Source organism: Pangasianodon hypophthalmus, chromosome 23, assembly GCF_027358585.1.
Source record: "Pangasianodon hypophthalmus isolate fPanHyp1 chromosome 23, fPanHyp1.pri, whole genome shotgun sequence".
NCBI lineage: Eukaryota > Metazoa > Chordata > Actinopteri > Siluriformes > Pangasiidae > Pangasianodon > Pangasianodon hypophthalmus.
This window is the reverse complement of record NC_069732.1, coordinates 17,695,045-17,713,662: the sequence shown is the minus strand read 5'-3', so window position 1 is coordinate 17,713,662 and position 18,618 is coordinate 17,695,045. Positions and strand designations below refer to the sequence as shown.

General features: G+C 41.5%; 1 long non-coding RNA gene across 2 annotated transcripts; it reads right to left on the bottom strand.

Annotated features, from left to right (window-relative positions):
* Positions 1-7,801: 7,801 nt before the first annotated feature.
* Positions 7,802-9,096, bottom strand: LOC117595832 (uncharacterized). 2 transcript variants are annotated; one of them, XR_008300807.1, is made up of 3 exons: positions 8,902-9,096; positions 8,569-8,828; positions 7,802-8,486 (listed from the first exon to the last, which is right to left on the bottom strand). It is a non-coding gene; the product is annotated as an uncharacterized LOC117595832 (long non-coding RNA). The 2 variants fall into 2 exon arrangements; XR_004577031.2 differs by having other exon boundaries at positions 7,805-8,635; positions 8,720-8,828; positions 8,902-9,090.
* Between the last annotated feature and the right edge of the window lie 9,522 nt (positions 9,097-18,618).

Sequence of the window (18,618 nt, the reverse complement as noted above, 5' to 3'; positions counted from 1 at the left end):
ATAGAATAGAGGGGCTGTGCCCTAACCCTAACCTAAATCCTAAGCCTAACCCTATCCCCAACCCCATCCCGAACCCTAACCGTTAGCCGAAAACTAACCCTAACCCAAAACCTTAACCTAACCCTAGCCCTAGCCCTATCATTAACCCAAACCAGAAAACTAACACCAACACTAACCCTAGCACTGACCCTGTTTCTTTTTTTTTTAAGCAGTAATTTTTTTTTCACTTAATAACACTTATTACTGGGACCACCCATGAGGTACTCACAGTCTTCACTTGCATGGTGAGTAAATTTTACAAATCACATGATCACATGCCACACATGTCACTAACCAAGATTGTGGATTATATGAATATATATAGAATTTTTTGTCTTCTTTTCTTTTATGTAGCACTTACATTTTGAGCACTTTGATTTTCTTTCTTTAAAAAAAAAACATTTTTTTTGGTAGCACTTCTCACAAAGATGGTGGGCACTATGTGTGGTCCCATAAGTTCTAAGCTCAAATAAACTTAAATAAAATCAAATTTATCATAAAAGCATGTAGTATAAGTTTGTTTCAATACATTTTTTCTACAAGTATTTCCCCTCCCCATTTAGTTTGATCTATCTCCTAACTCTTAACCGTAACCCTAACCCGCAGCCCCAACCCCAACCCAAACCCGAACTCTAATTCTAACTCTATCCCCTAAAACTACTGTAAAAGCATGTAGGACCAGTTTTTTCAATACATATTACTTTTTTCTACAATTCCCCTCCCCATTTGCTTTGACCTAACCCCTAACTCCTAAATCTACCGCTAACCCCAACCCCTAACCCTCACCCTAACCCCAACAGCAACACTAATCCTAACCCTAACATTAACTCAAACACGAAAACTAACACCAACCCTAACCCTGACACTAATCAAAACCTTAAAATTAATTCTAGCCCCAGCCCTAACACTAACCCTATCCTAACCCTAACTCAAACCCCAGCATTAACCCTAACACTAACTCTATCCCCTAAAACTAATATAAAAGCGTGTAGTAGAAGTTCTTTTCAATACATATTAATTTTTTCTACAAGGCCAAATCTACTAAATTTGTGCTACAGTAAAGTGCTAGGGTAATAGGAGAGATATTAATATTAAGTCAAGAGACACAAAGCCAGAACCCGGTGCTCTGCTCAATTGAAGGTTGAGGGTAGGGGGCCCTACACAATTTGGGGGCTTGTCCGGGATTTCCTTTCTTGTTATCCTGTTAAGAAAACAAAATACACAGAGAACGAGAACTGAGTGACATTTTAAGCTCATATAAGTTGACCAATAATTATCTGCATTAAGTTCTATCATGGCCTTGGGAAGTAGCCCTCTTTTGCTTGCTGAACTCTCCAAGTGGTGTAAGGAGGCAGAGATTGAGGAGGCTCATGCCATACTGTGGACCATAGTCCCTGCCTCTACTGAAGTGGCATGTATTGAAGATACAGTTCAAACTGTAAAAGCCTTGGGAAGAGTACGGGTTAGAGACTCGAAATTCCAAGTCTGGGGCCAAGTCTGAGTACCCTCATGGTGCTATGCGAGTGTTGTGAAGTCATTGACCCCAGCCATATTCCAGCTGAACTACCGCGGTCTGATGGAGAAGAGTAATGGAAGGTGCTAGTGGCGTCTGTTGATGTTTCAGCTGCTGAGTTTTCCAAGAAATTATCAACATTGAAGGAAAGACTATGACTGACTTACAGGCCTTGTTCTTCTCTCAAAGTTCCAGTTCTAGTTCCTCTGAGTCCATTATACGTGCGGTGGGTGAACTTCTGGAGAAGACAACGAAACCGTCAGGTGAAACCAATGCACTGTTCCAACCCCTACTGGAGAGGAAAGTCTAGAAAACTGGATAGAACATGCCAGGCTAATGACAGAGGAACGTGAGTGTTCTGAAAAAGGAAAGCGCAGAAGAATTATGGAGAGTTTAAAAGGGCCAGCCCTTGACATTGTCAAAGCTGTTCGATTTTCAAGTCCTGAGGCAAGTGCTTCCTAATACCTTGAAGCATTAGAAAACACTTTCGGAATCTCAGAGTCAGGGGAAGACATGTACTTTGCCTTCCAACTATTACGTCAATTTCCTGGGGAAGCTTTGTCTGACTTTCTATGTAGGATGGAAAAATCCTTAACTAAAGTGGTGCAGAAGGGAGGATTGACTCCCCAGGTAATGGACAGAGCAAGGGTTGAACGGTTGATCAGAGATGCAGTTGAAGCGGATCTGCTGCTTTTGCAGTTAAGACTGAGGGAGAGAAGAGAACAGCCACCCACCTTTTTAGTGCTGCTAAATGAAATCAAAGAAGCTGAGGAGAACGAAGCTGCACGCCATAAAATCAAGGCTTCCATAAAGCCCATACATCTAAAGAATGATGATAAGCTTGACTACTCTGTGGTCAGACAACTCAGAGAAGAGATGCAAGAGCTAAGATCTACGTTCAGGGGAGATCCGAAATCAGTTTCTGTTTCTTCCATGAGGGCTAATCCGAAAGACAAGCAGGGTAAGACAGGAACTGACGCCCAGGAAGAGTCCGAAGTGCAATCATTAAAGAGGCAGGTTCAACAAATGCAGCAACAGCTTGCGGTTATGAGTGTTAGTTCCACTACTCAGTCCCAACAAGCTCTGACACACCCTAGGTCTGGTCCAGTGTTAAATAGAGAAAAACCTTTTAAGAACGAAGATGACTTCTTCTGTTATCGGTGTGGGGAGGATGGACACATTGCCACCAAGTGTCAAGCGCCTGAAAACACCTCCCAAGTAATACAGAAGTTGGTTCGTGCCCTTCGAAAGGCTAAAACTGAAAGGAATCGGTTGACTGGATTCAGTGCTACTCCCAGCAGTTTAGACTGTTTCTCTAAAAGAACTCAATCTGTTGTAGGGAAAATAAGTCAATTTCCCAGAGGGTTAGTGGGCCCTGCTGCAACCATTTCAGTGGAATTGAATGGAATTAAATGTCCTTGTCAAGCTTTATTGGATAGTGGGTCCCAGGTTACTATCATGTTTGATCAATGCTATTCAAAATACTTGCCGCAGATACCCATCCATCCACTGACAGGACTGGGGACTGAGCTCTTCAAGTTATCCTTACAAGGGATACATCATAGGCGATGTTTTGCTTCCTGCTTCCCTCAGTGGGGTGAGAGAATCAGTTTCTATTCTTGCTTTGGTCTGCCCTGAACCCCAAGGTCCTCAGCAATGTTCTGTCATAATAGGAACCAATGCAAGCTTCTTTAAACATTTGACCCTGCTCAGCCCGGATTCTGGGGTATTTGAACAAGCAACCTCAATGAGAATTCAGTCAGCACTCCTCAAGCCCTGTTTAAAAGCAGAAGGCCCTGAACCAGCTGAGGGACAGGTCAAGTGGACAGGACCAGGAGCCCTGACTATCCTGTCCAAAGGCGAAAAGTATGCATTGTGCAAAGTGGAGTGTGAGAAGCCGCTGAGAAAAGAAATTTTTCTTGTGGAAGCTCCAGTGGAATGTCAACTTCCAGCAGGACTGTTTATCCCTCTGACTGTTCTGTTGTCCTCTGCCATTGATGTGAACCACTTCAGAGTTCTGGTCTGCAATGAGACCTTTAAAGACATCAGCATCCCATCTCACACAGTAATTGCTAAAGTCTTTTCTACAGACTCAGTTATAGTTACACAAGATGCTCCAGCTGTTCCGAAAAGATTAGATCCCGAAGTTTTCAAGTTTGGTGCCTCTCCTATTCCTGCTGAATGGAAGAAAAGACTTAGTGAGAAATTAGCAGAGCGTGGAAATGTTTTCCCTTGATGAGTGGGATGTGGGACGAGCCAAAAGGGTGAAACATAATATCAGACTGAGTGATTGTCAACCATTTAGGGAACGATCCAGACGGATTGCACCCACCGACATTGATGAATGTAAAAGAACTGTTGGCTGCAGGCATCATAACAGAGTCCAGGAGCCCTTATGCCTCACCAATAGTTATTGCACGGAAGAAAAATGGGGCATTTCATATGTGCATAGACTACCGGACACTGAATGCCAGAACAATTCCTGACCAGTACACCACTCCCAGGATGGATGACACTTTGGACTGTCTGTCCGGAAGCCAATGGTTCTCTGTATTGGACTTGCGCAGTGGCTATTATCAGATTGAGATGGCAGATGAGGACAAGGAAAAAATAGCGTTCATCTGTCCTCTGGGTTTTTACCAGTACGAACGCATGCCACAGGGGATCACTGGGGCTCCAGCCACGTTTCAGTGGCTAATGGAGAGAGCGGTTGGAGATATGCATCTTCTCCAGGTGATTGTATATCTGGATGATCTCATTGTCTTCAGGCATATGCTAGAAGAGCATGAGGAAAGGCTGCTGAAAGTGCTGGATCAGCTGGAGGAATATGGGCTCAAAGTGTCTATAGACAAGTGCCAGTTTTGCCAACCCCAAGTCAAATATGTGGGGCACATCGTATCTGCTGACTGGGTAGCTCCTGATCCTGAGAAGGTGAAGGCTGTGTCTCATTGGACTATGCCGCTTGATTTGAAGTCACTGAGATCCTTTTTAGGGTTTTGTGGCTTCTATCGCTGGTTTATTAAGAACTACTCTGCCATTGTGAGACCCCTGACTGACTTCACCAAAGGCTATCTTCCGGTCAAAAGTCAAAATAAAGCAGTACAGAAAGGCAAGTACTATTGTGAGTCAGAGCCATTTGGTGAGCGGTGGGACAAACGGTGCACTGAGGCCTTTCATAACATTATCTATTGCCTTACACATGCTCCCGTTTTGGCCTATGCAGATCCAGCTAAACCCTATGTTCTACATATTGACGCGAGCCTGAGTGGGTTAGGCACCATGTTGAATCAGGAACACCCGGATGGACTGCGACCTGTCGCATATACCAGCCGAAAATTGAGTGCTGCTGTACGACACTATCCAATTCATCATTTGGAATTTCTGGCCCTCAAGGCAAGCACAAGAGCAAGACCCCACTATAGGACCGGTGAAACAAGAAGTGGAGAAAGGACATACACTTACAACTACAAAGAGTTCTAACCCCATTGAGACTCTTTTGCGGCAACAGGGTGCAAAGTTGTAGATTCGCCACAACCTTTTGTACCGAATTACGAAAAGTCCCTGTGGAAAGGAGAGGCAGCAACTAGTTTTGCCAGAAAAGTACCACGCACAGGTGCTGCATTTTCTGCACGATGAATCAGGTCACCTGGGAATAGAAAGGACCACAGAACTCTGCAAAGATTGTTTCTACTGGCTAGGCATGAACAAAGATGTTGAGCAGTATGTGAAAGAATGTGGACGATGCATCGCTAGGAAGACTTTGCCACAACAATCTGCTTACTTGAATCACATCACGAGCAGTGGCCCAGTGGATTTGATTTGCATTGATTTCCTGTCCATTGAACCTGATTTAAAGGGGATCTCCAACGTTCTGGTCATCACAGATTATTTTACCCGCTATGCTCAGGCATATCCTGTGAGGGATCAGAAAGCGGTAACAGTAGCCAAGATCCTGGTTGAAAAGTTTTTTGTACACTATGGTTTGCCAGCACGCATCCACTCCGACCAGGGGCATGATTTTGAAAGTAGGCTAATCAAAGAACTCCTTGGAATCCTGGGAATCCGCAAATCCCGTACATTGCCATATCACCCTCAAGGAGACCCCCAGCCGGAGCGTTTCAATCGGACCCTTCCATCCATGCTGGGTACTCTGAATCCTGCCCAGAAGAACAGGTGGAGCCAAAGCATTAGTCAGTTGGTACATGCGTACAACTGTACCAAAAATGAAGCTACGGGTTATTCACCTTATTACCTGTTGTTCGGCAGAGAGGCTCGTCTTCCAGTGGACATGTGCTTTGGGACATCGGGGGATGGTGAGGGCGAGTTGAAACATCAACAGTACGTCGAGAGGCTGAAAAAAGAGCTGCAGCATGCTTATCAGCTAGCATCAGAGAGTTCTCTGAGGGTACAGCAAAGGAATAAGAGACTGTATGAACGCAGAGTGAAACATCAGGTGTTGGAGAAAGGAGATCGTGTTCTTATTGAGAACCTGGCCATTACAGGAAAACAAAAGTTACAGGATCATTGGAACTCCTTACCTTTCCTCGTCATGGAGAAGCTGCCGAATTTACGTGTATGTAGGATAAAACCAGAGACTGGCACAGGAGGTGTCAGGACGTTGCATCAACACCATTTGTTACCTATTGGAGATAGAGTGAGGATGCACTTACCTGATGAGGGGAGAAATATCCGGCGTCCAGTGGTAACCAGGGCACGAGCTGTGGAGAGAGCAACAAGACAGCAATCTGCACAAGATCATAGAGAGTCAGTAGATCAGGCCTCTGATAGCGATGAAAGTAGCCTGTGTGACTACTTTCCAGTTCACCAGAGGAGACCATTCAGGCAGATTCTAACCTTGTCACTACCTACAGAGAATGTATAGATCTATAAAAGCCATGAAAGAGTGTCTAATCAAATGGAAGTGATGGGAGATCTACCTGAGTGTGAAGCAGACAGCATCTCTTCGCCAACTCCTAATCAGGTGGAGGATCTGGAAATAGAAGGGAGAGACAGTCAAGGCATGAGTGGTTCATGAGAATCCAAAGCAGAAAGACTTGAACCTCATCCAAAGAGAGAGGTAAAACCAGTGAAAAAACTGAGTTATGACGAGCTGGGGAAATCCACGGCGAGGCCCTTAACTCTTGAATATAGGAGTATGGTGGTACAAATAGAAGATTCTCCTACATATACATAGTTTTTGTAGATAGATAGCTACATATAGAAGTTTTTGTCTTGTTTTCTTTTTAAGTAGCACTTACATTTTGAGCACTTTGATTTACTTTCTTTTAAAGAAAAACATTTTTATTTGGTGGCACTTCTCACAAAGATGGTGGGCACTATGTGTGGTCCCATTAGTTCTACACTCAAATAAGCTCAAATAAAATCAAATTTATCATAAAAGCATTTAGCATGTTTGTTTCAATACATCTTATTTTTTTCTACAAGTAATTCCCCTCTCTATTTACTTTGACCTAACTCCTAACTTCTAACACTAACCCTAAAGCTGACATAACGCCCACCCCCAACACCAACCCCAAAAGTCTTTTTTGATACATATTTTTTAAAATTCCCCTCCCCATTTACTTTGACCTAACCACTAACTCCTAACTCTAACCGTAACCCTACCCAAACCCCCAACCCTAACCCTAAAGGTAACCCCAACCATAACCCTAACCCTGGACTATCCCTAACCAAAACCGCAACAGTAACCCTGACCCTAACATTAACCCAAACCCGAAAACTAACCTTAAAATACATTCTAACCCTAACACTAACCTAACCTTCTAACTCAAACCCCAACACTAACCCTAACTCTAACTCTATCCCCTAAAACTAATGTAAAAGCATGTAGTAGCAGTTTTCTCAATACATATTACTTTTTTCTACAATTCCCCTCCCCATTTACTTTGAACTAACCCCTAACCCTAACCCCAACCCTAACACTAACCCTAGCTGCAATCCCAACCCTAACACTAACCCTAACACTAACTCTCTTTTTAAGCAGTAATTGTTTTTTCATGTAATAAAACTTATTACTGGGACCACCGATGAGGTAAGCACAGTCTTCACTTGCATGGTGTGTAAATTTTACAAACCACATGATCACATGCCACACATGTCACTAACCAAGATTGTGGATTATATGAATATATATAGAATTTTTTGTCTTTTCTTTTTATGTAGCACTTACATTTTGAGCACTTTTATTTACTTTCTTTAAAAAAAAAAAAAAAACATTTGTTTTTGGTAGTGTGGTACCTGACACGCAGAATACCTACATGTACTTTACTGTCTGACTACGCCACCCCCTAAAATGGGCAGGGGAAACCCCTTTTCTCTCTGTAGTGTGGCTGATTCTAGACCCTGCCCGCAAAGAAACAGTTTACACAAGGCATGTACACAAGCTCGAATTTATTACAATTTTGAATAGGTACAATTGCTAATGTGAAAAAGAGACGAAGGGAAACTGGCTGGAGCTTCTCAAACTAATAAGGTCGGTCGGCACGGCACCCACAGCTCCTCTCCTAGGAGGCCCTGGTGAGAGAGACAGACACAACAAACCCAACACCATACAAGCATGCAACATAGCAAACACTGCACACACAAGGTCAGTAATTACCACTACAAAATACCACACCGTGTTGCATGTTACCAGTACACACCAAAATAGTGTCCCCTCAGTGCAGCCCCCAACTGAAAGGAGCAGTAGTGAGGTGCAGATCCGGCCTTGTACAGAGAACCTATACAGAGACAAAAAGAGGAGAACAGCCAACTCCCAACACAATGACCACTGCGCTGGCTTGGTCAAGGCAGGGTTACACTAGACCAAGGACAAAAAAAAGGACAAAGCCAAAGGCAAACAAAACAACCAACAAACAAACTAAAAAAAAAAAAGACTTGTACACTGACAATAAAACAGTGGCTGGCCTGGTCCCTTTAAAAAGAAATACACATTAATCCCCAATTTCATTCACCAGCACACATAAAACCAACATATACAAGAAGTATTGGCCTACTTTGCAAGAGTGTTCAATACTCCCCGCAGCACAATAACCCAGGAAGATAAAATGGGGCACTCCAGTGCTACAAATACACGTACATAAGCAACACATTTTAAATACCAATATAAAACAATTTTAAAAAATGAAATCACATAAGACAAACTACCAGAGTGTCTGCAGCCCAGCAACTCAATAGGAGGTCACAAGTCCTTCAAATGCCATGCAGTCACCTGTGTCCTTCATGAAGAGTGGAACACATTATTCTAGCAGTCACCCTGATAAAGTTAAAACAGAACATGAGAATTCAGTTCCTATATCGATTAAAACACAGTCTAGTCACTCCATTACCTGTATGACGGGAGTCTAGTTGCAGTGGCAAATGGCAGCAGCAAAAGAGTGTGAACTCCACAAGCCAAACTTTATAATCTCCTAATGTGTCATGTGACATGCCTCATGTGACCCAAGACAAGCAGCCACACAATGCAGATCACATGATCCCCGCACTGATTATCAGTGCAGGTAACCACCAACAAGAAAACACAGATCCCCACAGTAGCACTTCTCACAAACATGGTGGGCACTATGTGTGGTCCCATTAGTTCTAAGCTCAAATAAGCTCAAATAAAATCAAATTTACCATAAAAGCATGTAGTATCAGTTTGTTTCAATACATCTTAATTTTTTCTACAAGTATTTCCCCTCCCCATTTACTTTGACCGAACCCCTAATTCCTAACCGTAACCCTCACCTCATAACTCAAACCCCAACACTAACCCTAACTCTACTTCTATCCCCTAAAACTAATGGAAAAGCATGTAGTAGCAGTTTTCTCAATACATATTACTTTTTTCTACAATTCCCCTCCCCATTTACTTTGAGCTAACCCCTAACCCTAACCCTAACCCTAGCTGCAACCCCAATCCCAACCCTAACACTAACCCTGTTTTGTTTTTTTGTTTTTTTTTAAGCAGTAATTGTTTTTTTCACTTAACACTTATTACTGGGACCACCCATGAGGTACTCACAGTCTTCACTTGCATGGTGTGTAAATTTTACAAATCACATGATCACATGCCACACATGTCACTAACCAAGACTGTGGATTATATGAATATATATAGAATTTTTTGTCTTCTTTTCTTTTTATGTAGCACTTACATTTTGAGCACTTTGATTTACTTTTTTTTTTTAATTTTTTTTTTTTTACTTTTTTTACTAACAAAATCAAATTTATCATAAAAGCATGTAGTATCGGCTTGTTTCAATACATCTTACTTTTTTCTACAAGTATTTCCCCTCTCCATTTACTTTGACCGAACCCCTAACTCCTAACCGTAACTTTAACCTCCAGCCCTAACCCCAACCCTAACTCTAACCCTACACTATCCTTAACACTAACTTCAACGCTAACCCTAACACCAACACTAAACCTGACTAATCCTAACCTTAAAATTAATTCTAACCCCAGCCCTAACACTAACCCTAACCCAAACCCCAACACTAACTCTAACCCTAACTCTATTCCCTAAAACTAATGTAAAAGCGTGTAGTATCAGTTTTTTTCAAAACATCTTACTTTTTTCTACAATTCTCCTCCCCATTTACTTTGACCTAACCCCCAGCCCCAACCCTAATCCTAACTCCAACCCTAACACTAACCCTAACCCTTAACCCCAACCGCTACCCCCAACCCTAACCCTATCGGCCCGAGCCTCATGCTTGCAATAAATTCAACTGTCCACATCTTCCTTCTCAGAATCTGTATAATAATTTTTAATAAATACAAATTAAGAGAAACATGGAAAGATAGGTTTATAATTTTATTTAATTTTTTCATTTATTAACATTAACATTATTTTTTATATATCCAGTTATTAATAAAATGCCTTTCTACAATTTTTGTAAAAGACAGCTTTTTCTGATTGGCTGGGAGCTGTTTCTTTTCAAACCAGAGCATGGGAAAGGCTCCTATTGGCTCATTCAAATTGATTCCTGCCCGCATATTATAAAAAGGAACAACTGAGGATGCAGAATTGTATTCATTGCTGCCAGCTCTCTAGAGAGAAAGCCTCTAACACTCTTTACATTTCAAAGCCTAATTTTCTGATTCTAAATACACATTGGTTTCTTTTCATTGTTTTATTTTTCAATTTTGATTCTTTTTTGGAGCTCAAGATTAGAACAAGCCTGCCTGAAGAAGGGTCCAAGAGAACCAAAACGTTGCAACGGCTTTTTTGCACACAAACATATATATATACACAAAAAACATCTTTATTTACAATTAAAAAAAAAAAAAAAAATTTTTATATCTTTAAATTTTCATTTTCTAAAAAATTTAAAAATTAAAAAAAAATTTTAATTGATTTGTCTATATTTACGTTCATTTTACACATAAAAATTCCAAAAAAAAACCATACAAGACAGATTTTGAGTTATACTTACCTGATTTCAATTTATTTAAAAAATCCTTGCTTTTGTTTTCCCCAAAAATTTCCTTAATCGTGGTTTTGCCAGAGAGATGGTTGGACAGTGGTCACACATAAACGCAGGCGTGCCATTCAGGGCACAGTCTGGCCTATGGCCCCGTTCATACCACAATACTCAACATCACGCACAGGGAGAGAGAATCCTCTCCTATGCGGATGTAGTTAAATATGGTGGCCACATGAGGGCAGCAAAGACCATACCTCACCATAGCGAGCCTTATCAGCGGTCATACAGACCACAATTTTTTTAACCTCGGGCCCGTTCAGGACCCGGTACTTTGATGTTCTGGCAAAAATCCTTTTCGAAGGAACCACGGGAGAGGGTGCAGAACAGAACACGGGCGGTTCATTCACACCTGCAAAATAAAAACACAAATCAGAAACAAAACATAAAGCCCAAGCATTCAGATGACCCTAATTTTGTAGTAAAAACTCGCGCCTTATTTAAAATAATTAAATTGGTGCATCACAAAAACATCATCAGCCAGGAACAGCCTTCTGCAATTAATAAAATTGAAAAACACCTGTCAGAGGTCATCAAACCAGCTTCGCCAAACCCCACAACGCAAGTCTTTATTGAAGGCAATGCTAAAAACTGGGGCTATACCACCATGCTGATTCTTAAGAACCATTATGAAGACGCACTGGTGGAGGAAATGGCTACGTTCCAGCATGTTCCTTCCCAGGGCTGGGAGGAATGCCTTGATACGGCCATTCTGTGGGCTAAACATGGTATTGGCAAAAGACTGAAGAACAAAATAATACATGAGGCTCACATGTTGGTAGGGGAGAAATGGCAGACCCCTGTTCCTGCTACTGATTCTGGAGAGAGGAGGGAGGAAGCGGTGACCCAAAGTGTCCCTCCTGCTCCTCCTCTCCCAGAAAACACAACGGCTAAAACCGTTACGGTACAGGCTTCGGTGCACACTGGGGCGGATGTACATTCTCTTTCAGAAATATCCACCCCAGTAGTAATAAAGCCAACTAAAACAGTGTCCACCATGACAGACCCGCTGAACGATTGGTCCCCTATTAGAGAGGAGGACTTAGACAGCTGTTCAGACATTATGTTTAATTTCCCGGCCTCCCCAAAAGAACAATGCACTCCTTACGTGCATCTCAATCCCTGTGTCAGACAGGAACCAGACCTCATCCTGGATGAGGATCAAGGGGAAGGCAAACAGGGCAATTTCAGCTCACAAAGAGTGACCCTGAGCCCCGACAAAGTCACTAGCCTCAGGACAGCCACACAGGCCCGTTTAAGTGTTGAACTCAACACACCTTCTGGGGCCCGTTCTTCGTATGTCACTTATTACATCCGAGATCAAAAGACACATCCGAGATGATATGATCCAGCTAATCATTATCTGGCTAATTAGGTTCTTCGAACACACCTGTTGTTGATGATTAGTATGGCTGGATTGAGTTATCTGAGATCATTGCGCGTTCATGCGCTGGTTTAAAAGGGGCTATGTATCGATAATAAACACTGATCAGCAACGCTGCTATTGGTTGCCCACAATGGCCAAAGAGCGTGCCCACTTTTTCTCAGTGACAGAACTCTTAATGGAGGGCTATGGCGAGTTCCTAAATTTAATATAAATGTCAGAGAACACCTCAAAGGCTGCAAAAGCCAAGAGAGAGGGTTGGCAAAAAGTTGCAGACAAATTAAATGCATAAGTAGTGACGGCGTTAGATGTTTTTTTATCACTTATTACAGTATATATTATGTACTTTACTTTTTTTTTTAATTTTCATAATTACTTTAATCTTTTATATTAGAGCCACCACGGGACCCACTAGAACTTGGGAACAAGTAAAGCTGAAATACAAGAATATTCTACAGAATGGTAATATTAACTACATATGCTGCTCTACATTAGTAATATTGTATGTTATATGTTCTACATGGTAATATTAACTACATATACTACAAAATTATATCTTTCAAAAAGTGCACTATCGCGCTGTGCTAATGGATTCTGTCTGTCTCACAAAACGCGATTAATTCTAAATGCTCTGCGAATTATCCTCGCACCTTCCGCAACAGGTTGCTCTCGTAAACACGGGCAAGACATGGCTGCAACAGACTTCCTGTATCTCCTCCGCTTATAAAGCCACGATCTAATCCTGTTCACATGAAATAAGCCTGCTTCTGAGCAGGTTTAAGCTTACTGACCCGTTGCTATGACAACAACTTCAGGATGAGCGTTGAAGAACCAAATAATCCAAGATCATGCTAAATCGTCAAAAATCAAATCCAGCTAATTGAGTTAGCGACGTACGAAGAACGGGCCCCTGGAGTACAAGTGACTCCCAGGAGGACGGGCCTAACAGACATATAAACACGACCAGAAAAATGGTTGAATGGAAGCTGACTGTCCAAAAAAAATGGCTCATTATCGGGGACTCCAATCTGTCTAAAATCCCACCATTTAAGAATCCTGACCTCCAAATAGAAAGTTACCTGGGGGCCACGTTCAGACACATCGAGGCTGTGATTAATAAAAATACTGCTTCCACTGATGTGGAACATGTTATTTTATCATTAGGGATTAACAGCCGGACGCAGAATGCCAAAGACCCTGCCATCAAACAGATGCAGGCGGCTTTGAGAGCTGCAAAAGTAAAGTTCCCTCTGGCACAAATTTGGGTTCCAGAGGTGAACTTTTCAGGAATGCTCCCATCAAAGGAGCAGACACAATTAACCATCTTGAACGCCTATATCTCTGCCAACCTAAAACATATCCCAGCCCTGTCCAGATCTGAGTTTCACACTGAAAGTGACAATATACACTGGACAGTGGATACAGCAAGAAACATGCTCCAGCACTGGCTCCAATATTTAAAATAAATCTCCCCATAAGCCTGCATGCACAGGAGGGGAACCAAAATGTTGTCATTTTATCCAATAAATTCCATATTACTTCCCCACAACTTAGTCTGCTCAACAGGGGTTTGACCCTTATTCCATCGGGCAAAATGAGCAGAAAACACCATGTAATGCAAACACGATTCGACCTACAACAATATCATAGGAGACTTAAATTGGCATCTTACTTTCAAAACGACGAAGATTCAAATCCCCCTCCGTTTACACCCAAATCGAACTGGGTCCCACCTGCAGACAAATTACCCGCAGAACTCGGCACATTATTTGAAAGGGATCTGGAATATTTTAAGAAATATTTCAGACCGTCCCGGGAAGAGTCTAACCTCACCCCGGCGGAAATTGATGCTCTAAAACAACTAAAGGACAATAAGCAGATTGTCATCAAACCTGCAGACAAGGGCAGTGCAATAGTAATATGGGACCGTGAACAATATTTATGGGAGGGATACAGACAATTGAACAACCCCAAATATTACAAGAAGTTGGATAGACCCATTTATTTGGATACAATAACCCATGGTTAAAGATATAGTCCAATCCCTATATTAAAAAAAATATATCAATGCAAAACAAAAGTCCTACCTGATGGGGAATGGGGAACCTAGAAATAGGAGGTTTTACGTGCTCCCCAAAATACACAAAGACCCAGCCAAATGGAGCAACCCTTAACGAAATTCCCCCAGGTAGGCCTATTGTATCCGATTGCGGCAGTGAAACGTACTACACGGCCGAATTCTTAGATTTTTGCTTAAATCCGCTCTCGATTGGCCAACCCAGCTATATAAAAGACACATATGATCTTGTCCAGAAAGTCAAAGGACTAAAAATTCCCCAAAAGGCTATCTTGTTCACTATGGACATAGATAGCCTTTACACAAACATTGACAACCAAGAAAGAATACAGGCCTTTAAAAATATTTTCCAAAAAAGATCCGGACACCTCCAGGCCTGATAAAGAACTTATCCGATTGTTAGACATAAAGCTAAACCTAAATGATTTTGAGTTTAATTGGGGAATTTTTCCTGCAAATCAAAGGCACGGCGATGGGCAAGAAGTTTGCCCCAGCCTATGCCAACATATTTATGGCAGAGTGGAAGCTTCGGCCTTATCCCGATGCCACAAACAGCCCCTCTACTATTTCAGGTGTCTGGATGATATCTGGGGAGTATGGACTCACTCTGAGTTCAATAAATAACCCTAACCCATCTATAAAATTAAAATCCACCACCAGTCAGCTATCAATAGACTTTTTAGACACCACGACTTACAAAGGTCCAGATTTCAATTCGACACAAAAATTGGACATAAAAGTCTTCTTCAAAGAAACTGACACGGATGCCCCACTGCATAAAAGGAGTTTCGACCCCAAACACACTTACTCCGGCCTTATTAAGTCGCAACTCCTGAGGTTCCATCGCATATGCACCCAGGAACAGGACTTCAGAGAAGCGACGCAAACCCTCTTTAAAGCACTCAGGCCCAGAGGATATAATAGGTCCTTCTTGAGGAAGGTTTTTAAATCCTACCTGACAAGAGGGACCCCGGCAGAGGGCACCAGCGTGCCCCTCGTCCTGACATTCTCCTCGGCCGCTCTGAAACTGACCAGGGAGGTAAAGTCTAATTTTCAGAGCATATTGGGACAAACACAAATATTTAAGGACCACAAAGTCATTGTGGCATTCAGAAAAAACAAAAGTTTACAGGACCATCTAATCAGAGCTGAACTTCATCCTCTCCATAACACGAAACCCAAACATCGGGGACAATATTTGGAACAAAAGGAATTCGTACAAAACAAATTCACAAAAGAGGTTTTCTATACTCACCGATTAGACACGGTACACAGTAAGAACTGCATTTATCTGGTCACCTGTAAACAATGTGGAGCCCAATATGTGGGAGAGACGGGCAACACCATTCTGGTTAGAATGACACAACATAAATACAGTATCCTAAGAGAAAGAGAAAAGAACACTTATCTGGTACAGCACTTCCTGAGCCACGGATGGGGGTCCTTCTGGGTCACGGTCCTGGAGGCCAACCTGCAGTGGTCCGTGCTTCAGAGAAAATGGGCAGGGAGAATTTGGATTAATAAATTAGGCACTACATATCCCCAAGGCCTGAATGAGAAGTGAATCCAGTTGAGTGAGCGTCATTGATGGCCTGTGCACATAGATTAGCGCCTACCCTCCTAAGCCCTAACCCTAACCCTAACTCTGCTAAGCCCCAAATGCTAACTTTAAAATCCTAACCCTAAACCTAATCCTAAACCTAATCCTAACCCCAACCCTAACACTAATTCTAGCCCCAACCCTGATCCTAACCCCAACCATAATCCTAACCCTTAACCCCAACTGCTAACCCCAACCCTAACCCTAACCTTGATCCTAACCGTTACCCAAACACATACACTAACCCTAACCCTAATGCTACACTAACCCCAACCCCCAACACTAACCATAACACTAACCCTAACGCTAACCATGACACTAACCCTAACCCTAGCCATAACCCTAACACTAACCCAAACTCCTCCCACTTGCTGATCTCAAGTCTGTAGAGAGATACTATATGTGGACACCTGACCATCATACCCGTATGTGGTTCTTCACCAAACTGTTGGAAGCACACAATTGTGCTGTAGCATTACAATTTCCCTTCACTGGAACTAAGAGGCCCAAACCTGTTCCAGCATGACAATGCCCCTGTGCACAAAGCGAGCTCCATGAAGGCATGGTGTGTGAAGGTTGGAGTGGAAGAACTCGAGTGTCCTGCACAGAGCCCTGACCTCAACCCCACTGAACACCTTTGGGATGAACTGGAACACCAACTGCACCCCAGACCTCCTCACCAACATCAGCGCCTGACCTCACTAATGCTCTTGTAGCTGAATGAACACAAATCCCCACAGCCACGCTCCAACATCTAGTGGAAAGCTTCCCAGAAGAGTGGAGCTTATTATAACAGCAAAGGTGGTGGTCAGGTATTTGAACATATAGTGTATATACTTGGAGAAATGCTTATAATTGTTAGCGAGAGTCCAAAACATTGCTGGACGTGCCCCCTGGGAGCTGCACTTCATCATTTTGACCACTAGATGGCACTAGATTAGCACTCTAGAGCACACTGTGTTGAGTACATTTGGGAGCTTCATTTTACCATCACTGTAGAAAAGAATAGAGTTGCATAGAATTAAAGACGGTCAAACAGACCAGAATTTTATTTATAAAGCACATTTAAAGACAACAGTAGTTGATCCAAAGTGCTGTACATATAAAAAAAATCACATTAAATAGCATCATAAGACAAGGAATAAAAATAAGTTTTAAGAAAAGATTTAAAGATGGAACGGACCTCACATGAAAGTGGAGACTGTTCCAGAGGTTGAGACCAACCACAGAAAAGGCTCGATCACCTTTTGTCTTAGTACAACAACGCCGGACAGATAGAAGAATCTGAATACAAGATCTTAGCATTCTGATGGGAGAGTAAATGTGAAGAAGGTTAATAATGTACTGTGGAGCAAGACCAGGTATAAAAGAGCTTTAAATACATAAATCAGAATTTTTAAATCAATTCTTAACTTAACAGGAAGCCAGTGAAGAGATGCCAAAACAGGGGAGATATGATCCTTCTTTTTAGGTCCTGTTAAAAATCTAGCTGCTGCATTTTGCACAAGCTGAAAGTGAGATAAGGCAGATTGAAGAAAGCTGACTATGCTGTAATAAGAGCGTGAATCACAGTTTCCAGGTCTTTTTTAGAGAGAAACTGTTTTAACGTTGTAATAGACCTTAAATGAAAGAAGCTTCCCTTAACAACAGCACTAATTTATTTATCAAAGAGTAAATCTGATTAAAAAAAAACTCCAAGATTTTTGACATTCTTATGAATATTAGAGGAAAGAGGACCTAACTGGACCTCGAGGACAGAGGAAATGGTGGGAGAGCCAAAAATAATGACTTCATATTTTACTTAACTGCAGAAAATTGTTCTAACATTTTATGTCCCCAAGACATTTAAGAAGGGACCCAAAAGGGTAGCTGCTGCTATTTGACCTAACTGGTAAATAAAATCTTACCTAATAATGCACCATGTCAGTGACCAATAACGTACCAATAATGTAACTTGTACCTTAATGTAATTAGGGAATTTCCTGCGTAGTAAAAGTTTAACAAACAGAAATGTTCAGTTCTCTTCTGTAGAAAGACAGTAAAGTGCTGTACTGTCTAGTGTGTTAGGTTTATTAATTAATTAATTTATTTATTTGATTTTTTAATTCAATTAACAGAAGAATACTTATAAAGCATCAAGAATATAGCACAATCTATAATGCCTATAATGAGTCTTCTGCGATTTGTACACTAGGGGGAGCTTAGTACATTTCTATATAAAATATTAAAAAGATTACAAATTCAAAAGTTTTAATTGCCTTTTGTTTCACAGAAAATCGAACTGAGTCAGTGTAGTGTTTCATTTATTTTAAAGGACATAAAGCAGTTTTTTTTTTTTTTTTTTTTTTTTTTTGAGGGAAAATTTACATTTGTGGATATGGAGTTTTGCCAATAAAAGAATAAGATTTATCATATAAATATGAATGTGTTTGTTTCTTTGATACTCCAGTAAATGTTTCCATAACAAAACAAACTGATCATCAGTAGTTTTGACAATAAATTTATAAACACTTT